Source organism: Bidens hawaiensis, unplaced genomic scaffold (genome assembly GCF_021521415.1).
Source record: "Bidens hawaiensis isolate Kalapana, Puna unplaced genomic scaffold, B.hawaiensis_p1.1 tig00029054_1, whole genome shotgun sequence".
Classification (NCBI taxonomy): Eukaryota; Viridiplantae; Streptophyta; class Magnoliopsida; order Asterales; family Asteraceae; genus Bidens; species Bidens hawaiensis.
In genome coordinates, this window is record NW_027505145.1 from 259,982 (window position 1) to 277,984 (window position 18,003).

Consider the following 18,003-nt stretch of genomic DNA (forward strand, 5'->3'; position numbering starts at 1 on the left):
TAGGGATTGGTCTAACTTGACTAAGGGTTCATTTAATAGACTACAAAATTTCTTATCTATAAAACTTTGGTTTGCACCCGAGTCAAACAAAACTCTAGCATAAACATTATTAATGAGAAACGAACCGGTTATGACTTCCGGCATCTCGGTTGCCTTCTCGGTGTTGAGCACAAAAACACGTGCATTTCCCTTTCTTCATTCATTCTTGGTGCCACTACCACTTGCACCTTCTCCTCCAGTTTTCTTCTTCGAACATTCATTTTGAAAATGTCCCATTTCACCACAACCATAACAAGCAATCTTATCTTTCCAGCAATCGGTTGTTGCATAACCCACTTGTTTATAGTTACTACAGGTAAGTGACTGATTAAACCTGCACCTTCCAAAGTGTCTCCGATTGCATATCTTACATAATGGAATTGGTGATTGAGAATTCTTCCTTTCCCCACGATATGGTTTCTTGTTGTCCTTTTCATTCTTTTTAAACACAACCTCCCTCTTGAAGGTATTCTCTTTCTTTTCCACTTCACGGGTTCTTATTAAACCATTCATCATATATCCAGCCAACTCCATGGTTGAATCAATGGTTTGAGGTAGAGATGATCTGACCATATCTCTTATTTCCTTTGGCAAACCCCAAATATAATGAGTTACTTTGTTATTTTCCGGCGTTATCAAGTGTGGTACTATCCTACAATACTCCAAGAACTTAGTGTTGTAGTCCTTGAGATTTGTCCCAATAAATCTATGATTTAAAAACTTGATTTGAATTTCATATTTTTCATTCATTGGACAAAACTTTCTAATTACAAGATCCCTAAATTCTTCCCAACTCAGCTTGTACATGTTTAATCTACCCTTAGCTTGTGTAAGAGTATTCCACCATTGCAGAGCTTCATCTTTGAATGATTGGGAGGAATACCGAATTGCTTCTTCTTCCGTACACTTACTAATGACATTAATGGCTTCTATATCTTCAAGTCATCCTAATGCAGCAATAACACCATCACTTCCGAAGAATTCTTTAGGCTTAAACGTCTGGTATGTCTTATAACTACAGCCTTCCTTAGTCTTTTGTTTCTTGGTTTTCTTCTCCTCATAATCTCTATCAGCGTTAGAGCTGACATGTTCTTTTTCTTCTTCTCGTTTAGACTTGTTAGATTTCTCATTGCTCGATATTTCCTTCTTCCTCATAGTCTCGAGCATAGCTGGAAAAGCGTCGGCAATTCCTCTTGCAATCAGTTCTTGCATATCTTCTTTTCTCACGAATTGATCACCAGCAGGAGGGGTAGCATTTTCTTCTTGATTATCGACAACTTGATTTTTGATATTTTTCTTTAGTCTCCCTCTCGTATTCCTTGAGGGTCCACTATTGACTTCAACGTTCAAATTTCCTCTTTTCGACATTCTATAGACGAGAAATAGAAGGTAACTATTAGTTACTATCTCTAAGAATTCACCAAATGTATATATATCTTATCCGTACTTTCATACACTTAAGTTGGTTAAAGCCTAAGTACTTTTATCAAATACTTAATTCGCTAAAACCGATGGCTCTGATACCAACCTGTCACACCCCGCCTTCGGGCCTAGGCATGTGACTCACAGTTGGTACCACTTTTGTCAATTTATCAAAGTTTGCAGCGGAAAATGTTAATTTAAAATATTTACTTTTATAATATAGGGAATTAAATACCCTTCTTTGTTTTACAAAATTACTTGTCTAAAAACAAGTTTTACACACGTCATAAAACATTTCACACTATAAAAAGGTTTAGACGTATTCACCTTTTGTTGATTTCAAGATTTCTCACCAACAGATGTCTGATCTTTATCTCGGACCTATAGTACGAGAATAACATTCTATAAATAAATAGATCTACAATCTAGCTATAGACCTTAAGTCTATTTGCATAACCTTTACCTTGATATTCATTTCATTTTATAAAACATTTATATGCTACGTTTCTTCATCATGAAGAAACGTATATATCAAGTTTCTTCTTTCATAAGTAATATCTTTATAAAAATAAAGAGCAACATTTCAACAACAATCTTATCTTATGAAAGCTTATATTTCACTTACTTACTTGATCAAGATATAGACTATACCCTTGACTAGAGTCTAAGCCATTAAAATAATATAATAAAATTATAACTTAAGCAGAATCCCTACCTTACGCGGGTATTTTTATTTGCCTAAGCCTTGTACAAGTAGCACTTCTACTTAAACTGTCAGAACCTTGTTTCGAACTCACTTAATCAGTCGATCGAGCATCAGAACTCCAATTCATGCACGAATCACGAGAAATCGGGACCACGGAACCTCACAATGGTCGGGCACATTCTCCAATGTTATGTGTGTGAAAGAAAAGTGTTTTTGGGTTGAGAATGCTTCAATCCCGTAGCCCCCTTTTATAGGCAAAGTTTTTCCCACCGTCGCGTAGCGCGATGGGCCTTTCCATAAGCCATCGCGTAGCGCGACACCGCAATCCACCAGAATCTACCACGTGTTGACATGTGGTTGATCCGGTTACTTAACCGGGTCATCGCGTAGCGCGGTACCCCCTTCCTTCTGGACCATCGCGTAACACAGCGCCCCTTTTTCTAAATTCCTAGGAATCTGCATCGCGTAGCGCAATGATCTAGTTTGTATACCCGTCGCGTAGAACGATGGGTCTGGAAACAAGAATTTTTATTTTCAGTCCTTAAACTTTAGTATCTTGTAACGTCTTGGTCTATCTTCCATAGTTCAAAAATACTAAAGCGGCCTTTATGCGGTTCACGGCGATGCGAGCGTGTGAAGTGCCAAGTGCACCATCAAAACGCCACATTACGCCCATCGCCCGAGTCCGAGTCCGTGCACGTGCGTGTCGGGTGCTTCGCACCCTCCGCTAGGACTAGTGAGAGTGGTTAGCCACATAAGAACATTACCATGGAAAACTCCTTCCTTATAAAGTGCTTCAATTTGTTTCCCACTTTCCATGTGGGATGGAGTTTCCATACTTATTTCCTTAGTATAAAAATGCCTTCATTTCCTTATCTTATTTTCCCCATTACTTATTTCATAAATTTTTTTAGTCCTTTAACTTTATAAACTTGTCAAATTTGAACCAAAATTTTGTGGATGTTACATTAAACAAGTGTCTAATTAAACTAAAACTGACACTAACACTAACAAACTTCAACACAATGACCTAGAAGAAATCAAAGATAGGAGAAACACTACCTAGGTTTAGAATCTTACTTGTAACTCTTAGATTTCATCTCGGCTATGAAAACTATGATGGAACCAGGATCTTAAAATACGACGGCCTTAGATAACCTAGTGGATCCCTGATCATTCTCTGGGTGTGACCTAAAAGGAAACTCTAAGTGGCGTTGAAACTTACCGGCTGGTCAGATTACCTGTCAGTCTCTCCAACAATGCTAAGGTACCCTAAAAGACTCACCCGTCGGTCTCACTTTCTGAATACACCCTAAAGTACAAGGGTTACCTAAAAAGAATCGATAAACACGGAATTACAATGAAACTAGGAAAATCTAGGGAAACCTCCTGTCAGAGTGTTTAAACCTGAACTCCTAACCCCAAAGATAATCTGACTATCTATCACCTGTCAGTTATCTAGATAGGTAGAATATGAAGTTCTAACCAATCACCCATCAATGCTCCTATGGATACTACGTCTAGCAAAACCATAAAATAATCGCAAACACATAGTAAGCGACCTAAACATGCATCTATAACTGAAATACATTCAACAAGACACATGCGGAACAAAGAAAGACAATAAATCATACACATCATAACAATTGTAATCAAGTTCTTTGCTTCAATATTAAACCAACAATAAGATCCAATAAACCGATAAAAATCTGTAAATCACAAAGTAATCATCAAAAACCTAGGTAGAACAGGAATCTAGCCGATAATCATCAAGAACAGCAGCAAAATATGATAATTAAGCACATACATTTTCAAAAAATAGAAGAAGACATAAGATAAACTGAATAAACGAACTAAGACTCGCTTAATGATCAATCTTATGCACTGGCCTTTAATTTCTTGATCACGAACACTCTCCTGCTCCAAAATCGCTCCAAGGGTTATTGAGGGACGGCTAAAGGTTGAATTTTTCGATTAGGTTTGATAAAAAATCATTTATATAGGGTTTATAAGACCTTTTGCCGACATATCGTCCTCCGAGCCGCGAGTAGCACCTATCTTTGTTCTCCGAGGGGTCACAAAACGACAAAATAGTCGGGTTCTAACTCTGAGCGTGCCGAGCCGCGTGTAGGATGAAGCTCCACCCTCCGCGTCGTGCGGGAGACTTGTCTGACCATATTATTTTATTATTTTTATTGTTTCGCTCGTAGAGTCTTCGTTTTAACTCCGTTTTCTTCCTCGTTTTTTCCTATGACTTCGTATTTCAACCCTCTATCATATCCTTTTCTAATACATCTATTTCCAATCCATTTGTATTTTCTACTTTTCTTCTCTCCCTCTCGTGCATTCTCCTATTTGCTCCTTTTGTTCATGACTTAGCCTCGTTTCTACTCCTTCCATGCACGGGTACCTGGATGTATAAAAATATGTAAGTACATGCTAATTTCGACACATAAACGTTATAATTTAGCTTTATTTCTTATTAAAACAAGTGTAAAAGACGGATATGTTTTGCAACACATCCAACATCCCCACACTTAAACCTTTTTATCCTCGAAAAAATATACATTGCAATGGGATCATAATTCAAGATCGATCTTTAAAACATGTAGGTTAATTTATACACAGATTAACACAAAAACCACGATTGCCGATATTGTTGTCCACTTAAAACCAGCCACCAGCCTTTAAGCCCCCCCCCCCAATCATATTTAATGATTAAGTTCAAGTGATATCAAATAACCTATGGGTCTCACACCTGAAGAGTTAAAGAACTGCTTACCCCCATCTCAAGCATAATCAAAACAATTTAAAACGGGTTGAAACAGACTAGTTCAACCTATCACCGTAAGCTAAAAACCCTTTAATGGTAAGAAGAAAATTCACTTTGTTGGAATTTAGATGGATGAAAGGTCAAGTGAGGTCATATGAGCAATACCTAATCCTAAAACTATATTAGAGGATATTGGCCAGCAATGTTTTATCCGAGGTGCAACCCAGTATATGATGGTCTCAGGCCTTCACCCTTAGTATTTTCTAAAAATATTTATTGACTAAAAACCTCGAGCCCCAATAGTGTATCCTCAGAGTCACCATCCCCTTGGTAAAACGTAAGCTCTCGGCCCCGTCTAGTATGCGTCTTTTGGCCTCCTTTTCTAACTTTTTTTTTCGTTTTTTCTTTTCTTTTTCTTTTTTTTAGTGAATTCTATTTGCATAACTTTCTCACACTTGTACTTTCAAAATAAATGCAAATCTTTGATGTTCGTGCAAACAAAACTTTGTGCTCTTATGCATCTTTTACCTAAATATATAACTATTTTTCTAAGCTCGTATAAAAGATGGACATTGATGGGTGCCACCACTCGCTATTTACTTTCATAAAACTGAGCGGCATGCTAATTTAAAGTGCATGTAATTCTCACTACCTCAAGGTAGTCAGATTATGGTAACACTCCTTATGCCCTAACGAATTTTCAGCTTCACAATCCCCCCTCAAGATGAGAACCCACAAGGTTTATGATTACTATGTATATTAATAATAATTAGGGGAAACCTTTCAAAGCTAGTCGACCCTACCGACCCATCCCTAGTTTAGTATGTCATCTTTATTTAATCTCATATATAATAATAGTTTTAAAAAACCAATCTTAAATTTTTCTATCATTTTCCATTATTTTGCAAACTTAATTTAAATTTTCAGGACATTTTTCAAATTTTTTTAATGATTTTTCTGAACATATTTTTTTTGCTATTTTTATTTTTCTTTTCAAAACGTCAATTCCCCATCCCACATTTAACTTTCACATTGTCCTCAATGTGAGACAAGGAAAATATACAAATAAAACATAAAGAAAAATAAAATGGAACAAACTCCCCTGATAAATGTATCTGTGAAAGTGTACGGTGGATCATGTTCCTTGCTCTCCAATTCGAACGAAAGCCTCAAAATCAAGTGCTCTTTACCAAGCTGTCACGAACGAAAGCAGCAATCAACAATTAATAATTATGAAAACGTCTTGGTAATCCTCCACCAGTCGGCATCCCCAATGTCATCACCCATCCATAAGCAACCCTGGAACAACCTGCAAATAAGAGAAGAAACACCTAGCAATGTAAAAAAATAATAAAAATAAAAAATAAAAAATAAAACTAAAAAGGAAAAATAATACTTGCCTCCCGGAAAGCGCTAAGTTTACATAACAGTCTTTAGCCAGACTTGCTCCTAAAAACTCAATAAGGGGGCTTCTCCTTTATTCTCTTCCCATCTTTGCTCCTCAATACTCTTCTCTTACGCATGGTCAGGAATAAACCTATTGTAAAGCTCTCGTGGGCCCAAAAATATAAATTCTGCTCTGCCCACCAACTCTTGAATTTCCCGGGATCGAAATGTATGATATGCATGTAATTCAAGAGGTGGTCATCCCTACATAATAACTCAGTGAAGTTAGGTGGGCATGACAAATTACGACCCACTATTCAATCCCTGAGCCTCGATATCCTTTCTCTTATAGTCAATATTTCAAACCTCGACACGTCCCGAATGGAGATTGAGTACGGTTCGTGTTTTGATTTATCAAATTCGATGTGTAATGTCGTAGGAACCGCATCATTTACTACCTCGCAAGGCTCCTACTCGATCCCCACACTTGGCTCGTTATACAGTAAATCTTCAAGACATTTTAAATCACTAAGTGGGTCAAACTCTTCTTCTTCACAACATGGAGTGGGCAAATCTAATAACTCGTCACCAAATTCCAGCTCCCATGAAGGAATGTGCTCCTCCTTTGTGTCATTCTCCATCACCTCGTCACCCACTTCAATTTCAACCACAGTGTTACTAGGTAACTCTGCTACCGCTATCCCCTCATCACCCCAAAAATCATCATCAATGGGTTCTGATCCATAGTATCAAGGCATGGGATACTGATGCATTGATTTAACTTCTTACTGAACCAAAGGTGGGACTTGTTAGTCCATTATCATCTTAGGCTGAGTATAAAAACTTCGTTGTTCATCATAAACTCCGAGTCTGAAACTACAGGTATTATTGCACCTGTGGCAATTTGAATTGCAATCAAATTTCCTTCTGTATCACAAAAGGAAACATTTCGTGGTTTCGGGATTGCCTTGATATGATTTGTTATAGCCTGAATTTCCCGATCTCTTTCCTCCCTCGCTGCTCTTATCCATTCAAGTAGTTCTTCTCATGTTGCATATGGATGCGACTGCAAATACATGTTAGCATCGTAGTCCATGGAGTACCCCGACGAATTTGGACAACATACAGTGAAATGGGGTCCTCCACAGATCGCACACATGATATAAGACACAAATAAAAGACTCTCTAAAAGACATAATAAGCAAATCACAAAACACAGAAAGATCCGGACTCACAAGAACATAAGACACACCACAGCTTAACACACAAGAAGACCAATAATATAAATAATATATATATATACAATAATTACTAGACATACTAAAAAGACTCCCCAGCAGCGGCACCAAAAACTTGATGTACTGAAAGCGGTCTATAAAAACTTAACTTAACCTAGACACTCTAGTTTTAAATTTATAAACCTAGACTCTTCTAATGCTAGACCACTAGACAGGCAAGTGTACCTATCGACTATAGTAAAGCCTAATGAAGTCCGGGATATCGAAACCAAAGGACACTAGCGATTGTGACATCCCACATCGGTTGGAGAGGAGAACAAAGCCTTCTTTATAAGAAGATGGATACCTTTCCCATCATAACGCGTTTTGGGCGCTTAACTGTAGTGGATGAGAGGAGAATTCCACAGTAAAGCATGCTTAGGTGGGAGTAGTATCAGGATGGGTGACCTCCTGGGAAGTCTCCACCTGGGCAACCAAAAGCAAATTCGTGAGGCGATGGTGGTATGTCCCGGCCAAAGCGGACAATATTATGGTGCGGCGGTAGCTAGGCTGTTACAGATGGCATCAGAGCCAGGGCCGGACCAGTGGTGCCAGGTCCCGCAAGGACACCGGACCCCTAAAGGGGGGTGGATTATGACATCCCACATCGGTTGGGGAGGAGAACAAAGCCTTATTTATAAGAAGGTGATACATTTCCCATCATAACGCGTTTTGGGCGCTTAATGGTAGTGGATGAGAGGAGAACTCCACAGTTAAGCGTGCTCAGGTGGAAATAGTATCAGGATGGGCGACCTCCTGGGAAGTCTTCACCTGGGTAACCAAAAGCAAATCCGTGAGGCGATGGTGGTATGTCCCGACCAAAGCGGACAATATTATGGTGCGGCGGTAGCTGGGCTGTTACAACACCTATACTAGACTCTGACCATTTACTGATATAACAAGTGACTAATTAAACTAAAACTGACACTGACACTAACAAACTTCAACACAATGACCTAAACGAACTCAAAGATAGGAGAAACACTACCTAGGTTTAGAATCTTACTTGTAACTCTTAGATTTCAGCTCTCGGCTATGGAAACTATGATGGAACCAGGATATTAAAATACGACGCCCTTAGATAACCTAGTAGATCCCTGATCATTCTCTTGGTGTGACCTAAAAGAAAACTCTAAGTGGTGTTTAAACTTACCGGCTGGTCGGATTACCTGTCAGTCTCTCCAACAATGCTAAGGTACCCTAAAAGACTGATCATCCGTCGGTCTCACTATCTCAATACACCCTAAAGTGCAAGGGGCAACCTAAAAATAATCGATAAACACGAAATTACAATGATACTCGAAAAATCTAGGGAAACCTTCTGTCAGAGTGTTTAAACCTGAACTCTTAACCCCAAAGATAATCTGACTATCTATCACCTGTCAGTTATCTAGATGGGTAGAATATGAAGTTCTAACCAATCACCCATCAATGCTCCTATGGATACTACGTCTAGCAAAACCATAAAATAATCACAAACACACAGTAAGTGACCTAAACATGCATAACTGAAATACATTCAACAAGACACATGCGGAACAAAGAAAGACAATAAATCAGACCTAAATATGCATACACATCATAACAATTGTAATCAAGTTCTTTGCTTTAGCATTAAACCAACAATAAGATCCAATAAACCGATAAAAATCCGTAAATCACAAAGTAATCATCAAAAACCTAGGTAGAACAGGAATCTAGCCGATAATCATCAAGAACAGCAGCAAAATATGATAATTAAGCACACACATTAAGCGACCTAAACATGCATCTATAACTAAAATGCATTCAACGAGACACATTCGGAACAAAGAAAACAATAAATCATACCTAAATATGCATACACATCATAACAATTGTAATCAAGTTCTTTACTTTAGCATTAAACCAACAATAAGATCCAATAAACCTATAAAACTCCGTAAATCACAAAGTAATAATCAAAAACCTAGGTAGAACAGGAATCTAGCCGATAATCATCAAGAACAGCAGCAAAATATGATAATTAAGCACATACATTTTCTGAAAAATAGAAGAAAGCATAAGATAAACCGAATAAACGAACTAAGACTCGCTTAATGATCAATCTTATGCACCGGCCTTTAATTTCTTGATCACGAACACTCTCCTGCTCCAAAATCGCTCCAAGGGTCATTGAGGGACGGCTAAAGGTTGAATTTTTCGATTAGAGTTGATAAAAATCATTTATATAGGGTTTATAAGACTTTTTGCCGACATATCGTCCTCTGAGCCGCGAGTAGCACCTATCTTTGTTCTCCGAGGGGTAACAAAAAGACAAAATAGTCGGGATCTAATTCTGAGCGTGCCGAGCAGCGTGTAGGACGAAGCTCTATCCTCTGCACCGGGCGGGAGACTTGTCTGACTATATTATTTTATTATTTTTATTGTTTCGCTTGTAGAGTCTTCGTTTTAACTCCGTTTTCTTCCCCGTTTTTTCCTATGTCTTCGTATTTCAACCCTCTATCATATCCTTTTCTAATATCTCTATTTCCAATACATTTGTATTTTCTACTTTTCTTCTTTCACTCTCGTGCATTCTCTCGTTTGCTCGTTTTTTAATGATTTAGCCTCGCTTTTACTCCTTCCATGCACTGGTACGTGGATATATGAAAATATGTAAGTACATACTAATTTCGACACATAAACATTATAGTTTAGCATGATTTTTTATTAAAACAAGTGCAAAAGACGGATGTGTTTTGCAACACATTAGAGGTTTTTTGCCCTACTAGGTTGAGATTGTGCAAAATTTTCAAGTTAACACATGGAAAAGGTTAGTATACCAAAAAATCAATAACAACACTTATTGCTATTGAAGTTTGGTATGTGTAAATCCGCAATTTATGTTAGTGAGGCGTCATCTATCATTTTCGGGTCCTAATTCGAAACCTCTGGCGGCGGTAGGCTGGTGCCAGTTGTCTATTGTGGTTGCAGATTGTCGATCATCTATCATTGAGCGGACAGTGATTGTCATAAGATGTTTTGTCGGTGGATTTGCGGGCGCCTTTGGGTCGGATTGTTTCTTAAGGGCAATGATGATCACATATCTGAGCCTATGTGTTTAAATCAAAATCTTTCATCCTATTACTAGTGGCCTTCCGGCACGGTGGCCTATTGAGTTGGTTTGGAAATTATGATGATATCTTACATCATGTGATTGTGTTACTTAAAAAAACCGAATGATGAACTTGAAGTTTGAGATATTCAATTTGTAGGGATAACATGAGCAAATCAAGTTTAAGAATATTGTACATCAGCAACAATAGAAGTGAGAGACATCAAGTGTCGATCTTACAAGTAAAGGAGTTAATGTTGCATATGTGGTATGTTGTCATGTTGTGTATTTATGTCTTTGTTTTGTCAAAAAAGTTGTTTAGATGACACTTTATTCCTTTAATTTTTTCATTGGTGGGAGTAAAAAAATACTTAATTTGAAAAAGCCTAAAGGTAGTGTATTTAACTAATTCACACATAAATATAATGTTAAATGAAAATTTGGATCAATGGTGTGCAATTACATGTGACAAAATAACCAAATGGGTCGACTTGGACAAGTCAAAATGGGTTGTTTTTCTAATACAGGTCACAATGTAACTAGATCATGAATTTTGTTAAATATTTTTCAAAGTGGATATTTTAACATTTACTGCTTAATATTATTAACTGCAGAGTGACGTTTCCATTTGGATCCAAAAAGATTTGTGCTAAGTGGACGTCGAGTCATGATTGGTCAACTTGCAGGTGGTGGTCGTACCGACAAGCCAATGTTGAAAGCAGGTAACACGTATCACAAGCTCCGTGTTAAGAGAAACTCTTGGCCTAAGGTTCATGCATGACTATGAACCTAGTTGAGCATCCTCATGGTCATTGTAATTAAACATATTACTCATGCTAGTACGTTCATCATGATGCACCACCTAGTCAAAAGGTTGGTCTTTTATTGTAGACAGGTTTACTGGTCAGCGAAGATGTCGGGCCACCAGTACAATTGCTAAGGCTGATAAGCGATGAATGTTGGCTTGGTTAGTTACTTTTGGATTTGTTACTTTCATATTTTGTTTTTGTAACTTGTTGAAATGTTGATTAACATATGTTCTGCTTTATTGGAAAGTTTTTGTGGTAGTTTACTGAGTTTTTTTGTACTACGCTCAACTGTTGCTATTCATTTAGTTGTATTCAACGTATGTTTGTTGTTAGGTTTAAAGTCCCCGTCGCACCGCCTAGGTGGGTTTAAATACTAGTATAATTATAAAAGGAAGATATGAATATTTAAAAGTACCCAACTTTGTTGTGGAAGTAAAGACAACCGTAATAGAAAACAAAAACAACTAAACAAAAAGACAGAAAAAAAAATAAAATAAAAAACAACTTTGAATTATCGAACCCGAGGAGTAAACTGAGACTACTCTTATTTACAACCCAATCAAACCTAACTTTTTATTAAAAAAAAGAAACTAATTTCTCTCACCTCTAACTAACACAACCCATTGAAACTCAAATTTTCACTTTAATTCACAACCCAATCCAATCCTAACTTATTTTTCTAGTAAATAGATATGAATTATGGTTATTTTAATTTTATAAAAGTTAATATTAAAAAATAGTTATTTTATAACAAAAAAATAATAAATTATTTATTTTAATTATATATATATTTTTTGAATTTAGTATGTTTTTTACATTATTTTAAAGGGACATTTACATATATCTCCTTCTTAAAATCCCTTATTACATATTTACTCAACACTTAAAAAACAATTACATATTTCTCCATTTCATTAAAAATAACTAATTAAATTACTATCTTGCCCTTAATAAACTAATTAGGGCAATTGATAAAGATTCCATCAATCAAATCTTCGGCCATCTTCTCCATCCTCCATTGAAGTGCAGGTTTTTCTATATTTTATCAAATATTTAGTTCAATTTATCATCTTTTTCTTGTAACACCATTTGAAATTACTAAATTCAAGATAACCTAAAAGGTGAGCATAAAACTTCTAATAAATGTCAATATATAAACGCACCTGTTTGGATACGCACACTTGTTACACAATCATTGAGTGCACCTGGTTGGGGTCACTAGAGTAAGATGTTTTTATCGAACTGGTTCGGGTTGACGATAATAAAAAACGAGAAGAATAATGAAGAGTCAATTCGGTTGTTGTCGGATTTAAGGTTTTTGCCGGTTAAGGTTGGTCGTCGTTCGATTTTATGTCGCTGTCGGTTATGGTTGCCGATATCAGATCCTTGTATAGCTTGAAAGAGAAGAACTGAAGAAGTCTTTGTTATGTTTAAAAGGGGCATTTTTGTCATTATATGTAATTTTGTTAAAGAAGGGGATACATGTAATTTAAGGTTAAAGGTTGGATATATACATAATTAGAGCATTCTCATCTCACACCCTATCCTTAAACCAAAAATTACACTAAAACTCGCTACATTTTCTCTTTCTATTTCAATTAAATAATACTTTTTATACCTTTTATCATTACCTTTTCTCTTTCCTTCTTTCACAACCACTTTCAAAATATATTAAAAAATTATATGAGGTGAACAGTAACTTTTCAAATATACAGAAAAATCACTACTTTTTCTAAAATATAAAAACTCTTCACTCACAACACCCTGAATCACTTTCTAAATTATAAAAACACCCCTCACATAAAATGAGGGGTTGGATGAGAATGCTCTTAGGTCACTTAGGGGGTGTTTGGGATTGTTTATTTTCCCCTCCTTTTACCTTTTTAACTTTTGCATAAAGGAAGGAGAAAATAAAAAAAGATGTTTGGATAAGTGAAAAAGACTTTAGGTTTTAACTTTTCATTTAGTGTAAAAAAACTGATTTTGAGAAGTCAGGAATTTGTGACTTTTGATGACTTTTGGGTTAAAAATGCATATGTATCCACATTAGATAATCCAAACACTTTTTTTAAAAACTTTTTTTCAAAACTTTTTTTCAAAAGTAACAAGTTATAAAAGTTTTTTTGGACTAAACAAGCAATCCTTAATAAGGGATAAATGTAATTCTCCTATTTAAAAAGAAACGAGAAACAGAGAATGGATACACACCAGATCACATCAAACATGGGTACTACAGCGGCACTGGCGCCGGGGCTGTCGAGGAAGCTGAAGAAGGTTTTGGAAACACGCACCGACTCTCCAGATCTCCTGGGTTCCCTCAGCACTCTCTCCTCTTTCTACACCGACAACACCCCTCCCGCTCGCCGTAACCTCCGATCTACCATCGAGAAGCGTTCTCTCGATATCAACCACCACTTCCTCCGAGCTTCCGATGCCGCTCAGCAAGTCAGTTACATTTCCAATTATTATTATTATTATTATTTTCTCACTTTTTAAACTGAAATGCGTTGATTGATTTCGGTTTTAGGCTTTGGATCGGGTCGAGGAAGAGGTTAACGCACTTGCCGAATGCTGTGACAAGTGAGTCATTGTAATTATTTATTTGAAGATCGAACACCAGAACCTCTAGTTTTTAGGTTTTTATGTGCTTGTAGAATTCATATGAAATTGGAAGAATTTGATGAGTAATTGGTGAGATATAGATCTGTTAAGATATTGAAAATCTCTGCTATAGTGTCGGATGCTTATGTGTAGTTATAACTTTTTGAAGATAGAACTCGATAACTTGTAGTTTTTAGGTTTTCAAGTATTTGTGGATTTTATATCGAATTGGAAGGATTTGACGAGTAATTAGTGATCTGTTAAGAACTTCACAAGCTCTGTTATATTTTTGAATGCTAATGTGATTAGCGTGTTTTTCAATTTTCATGATTTGGTAGTGTTGAGAATAATTCACGGGTGGGCAAATATCGGGTCAGCCCGAGAAAAACCAAAACCTGACCCGAGAAAAACCTATTCCAGCTGATTTTCGGTTTCGGGTTCAGTCTCGGTTCTGGACTGAAAATGAACCGAAGCAGACTGACCCGAAAGAGTCAAAGTGCAGCAGCAAGAACCTCTAGTAGTGAGAGCATATAATCCATTCTTCCATCACGGGAATGGGTTGAAAAATAGTGAAACAAAAAAATCGAGTAACCTGTAGAGCACACATACACTGGTGTGTCTTCTTGAGAGAAGAGAAAGAGAGAGGGAGAGAGTGCGTGCGCGTAAGATACCTGTGAGAGACTAAGCTAGATTATAGTAGGTGTTGCCTTAATGCATTTTTTTAATTAGAAGTACATTCAACAATGACACAACAATGTGTTTGCAGTGTATTGACATTGTATTTGCAGTGTATATATACAGAATATTTGCAGCCTTTGTTTGAATTACTACTTTAGCAGTCGGTGACCCAACGCAAAGTCAACATCAACTCATCACACACACTTTCTATACATATTAAATCAGGAACACTACTTTGCATATTTGTATATTTGAATCAACAACCGTGAAGACACATGAACACCTGCCTGTAGCCACTGTAAATTTCTGAAATCTTACGAACGACGGTGAACGAAAGCAGATGGGTACAAAATGCATGGTCAGTATTGGTCTTATCTTGATACCCGAGCACCGAAACTGACACCGTCCAACACCTGAAACGAACTAACCGGTGCAGTCCTCGGTTCTTGATTTTACATCTATCTCGGTTTCGGGACGGGTTGGTTTTAATCCGGTTCGGGTCGGTTTGCTTCTGTTTCACAGCCGTAGAATAATTTAAAGTTAAGATTAGGGCATAGATATAGCTCATGATGCACCTGTTACAGGATTGCTAAATCTTTGAGTAGTTATAACTATTCGAAGGTAAAACTTGATTACTTTAGTTTTAGTGTTTAAGTGGTTGTGGAGTTTATATGAAATTGGAAGGATTTGATGAGTGATTAGTGATGAATGATTTTACAGACTTACAGGTGTGAAGATCTGTTGTGGAATTGATAAGCTCGTTATAATGTTGGATGATAATGATACGAACCCGTCATAAGTTGAAGGGTCCAAGGGAGACGAATCGGTGAGGACATTGAAAGGTTTATGTAACCGCAACGTTTATTAATAAAATTGTGTCTATATAAGTGTCCAGGTTTTAGTTTATGGATATGAATGTTTATGCTTATCAAAATTAAGGTCTTTATACCTTTTTAATCGGAGATCTGATCCTTCTCGAATTGGATTAACCGGAGACTAGCCCCTCTCGAATCGGGCCAACTATCCTTGTTCTTGTTTATTTCTATCAATTTACTATTTTATTTTCGGGGGTTCTATCATTTGGTTCCATTGCCGGGAATTTGGAAGATGGTGCAAACCTGGTACAATTATGGCAGCGGTGATGGTATCTCACCAAATTCGATTGCCACACAATTGACTCCAAATCATACGATTTGGATTTCTTCTCAGTTGGCAGCAATTGCAGCTCGATTAGACACGCCGTTGACCATAAAGGAGGATATTGCAGAGATCAAGGCTTGTGGAATGTCAAGAAATCTCAGGAGAAACCTTACGAGCCACAACCGAATCTGGCTAAAGAGGAAGACCTAGACGATAACCCTAGCGATGATGAAGATCAATCTAAGCAGGTGGTAAGTGTCAAACAATGGGCACAAGGCTCCCCTCGGGAATTTTCAAATAAGAACATTTTGGGTGATCAACTGAATCTGATTGTATTGCCCCTAAATACAAAGAACAGAGATTTGGAGAAAAACATAGCATTTGATTTTATTAGCAGATGTATATGGTTATATTATTATTATTATAGAATAGATTGTATTTGATATAGAATATGATTCATCCCTAAATTAGAAGAGGGATTTCTGTATATATTAGGGATTATTGGTTAATGAGAATCATCGAACTTTATCAGTTATCATGGTATCAGAGCCATCCCTGTAACCCTAGCTGTAAACCTTCCCTCCTTTGATCACCTTTCTCCCTCTCAGATCAATTCCTTTTAATTTTTTTTCTATTCTTCTAAATGGATAAAATACATCCAGCGGTTACTGTTACTAACATCAAGAACTTCATCCCCGTTGTTCTTGAAAACCGAAAGCTCCCAATACAACTCATGGGCACTACTCCCCTACCAAGTTTTTACGAAGCCCGATCTAAGCTCATTAACGACGAAATAAGGAAACAACACTAGACTACTATTAGCTTCCTTCATTCTGGTGGTACAGCCCTTCATGCTTCCAATAACCTCACCAACGACACACACCACCACCAGTCCGATTCCCATGCTGCTTCTAGGGGACGAGGACGTGGTCGTGGTCGTGGTGGTCGAGGTAGGGGACGGTCTTCGAGCAGCCGTGGCAGGGGGTATTCGGGTCCGCAAGGGTCTGGTCAGCACGGATATGGCTCGGGTCAGCAGGTTTACGGGTCTGGACATCATCACCTGGGCTACGGTCAAACATCTTATCAGCAGAATTCTGCTGGTCAGCAATATTACCGACCCAACAGCCCTTCTTGGCCCACTCAGCAGGTTCCATGGGGCCAACAATCTTGGGCTTACCTACCTTGCCCGTACTCTACACAGCAGCCTCCAACAATGGGCCCAAGACAACCTTTAAACCCAGCTTATGGTCCTCCAACAAGTCATGGACCAGGAATTCTTGGCCCGCGACCCCAGCAGGCTTGCGCAGCGTCAGAAGCAAGCTATAGACCGACCGATATTGAACAGGCCTTCAATACTATGACTCTCCACCCTCCGGACCATACCTGGTATGCAGATTCGGGAGCAACCGCACACATGACACACTCCTCAGGTAACTTCTCGTCTTATTATAATAAAGGTCCTTTTCGGAACATTATTGTCGGTAATGGGTCCCATATTCCAATCCAAGGTACGGGACATCAATACCTACCCCACCCGTTTCCACCTTTAAACCTGTCTAACGTACTTCACGTACCTGGTATAATTAAAAACCTTTTGTCAGTACGTCGTTTTACAACCAATAATAACCTTTCTATGGAATTTGACCCGTTTGGTTTTGATGTGAAGGGACTTCCCGACGCGGACACCCATCCTTAGATGCAACAGCACCGGGGACCTCTATCCATTTACTCTTCGGTCCCCGTCCAAGCTTACAAGTCCAGCAGCCTTTGCATCAACAACCAAAGAGCTATGGCATCATCGTCTCGGTCACCCGGGATCTTCAATCTTATTATCCTTGAAAAACAATTTGTCTTTTGATTCATGTAATAAACAATCTTCTTTTGTTTGTTCTTTTTGTGTATTTGGGAAACATACTAAATTACCTTTTGCCAAGTCTACTACTTTTACTTATCTACCTTTTGATATTGTACATTGCGATTTATGGGCATGGCCTGCTCTATCATCCAGTGGTCATCGTTACTACATATTATTTTTAGATGATAAAAACAAATTTTATATGGACCTACCCCCTCACTAATAAATCACAAGTCTTCAC

The 18,003-nt window shown here is 37.7% G+C and overlaps 1 long non-coding RNA gene across 1 annotated transcript; it reads left to right on the top strand.

Moving 5' to 3' along the window:
- Positions 1 to 13,730: 13,730 nt before the first annotated feature.
- On the top strand, positions 13,731 to 15,378 carry LOC143611069 (uncharacterized). The gene is made up of 3 exons (XR_013149701.1): positions 13,731 to 13,933; positions 14,016 to 14,068; positions 15,352 to 15,378. It is a non-coding gene; the product is annotated as an uncharacterized LOC143611069 (long non-coding RNA).
- Positions 15,379 to 18,003: the final 2,625 nt, after the last annotated feature.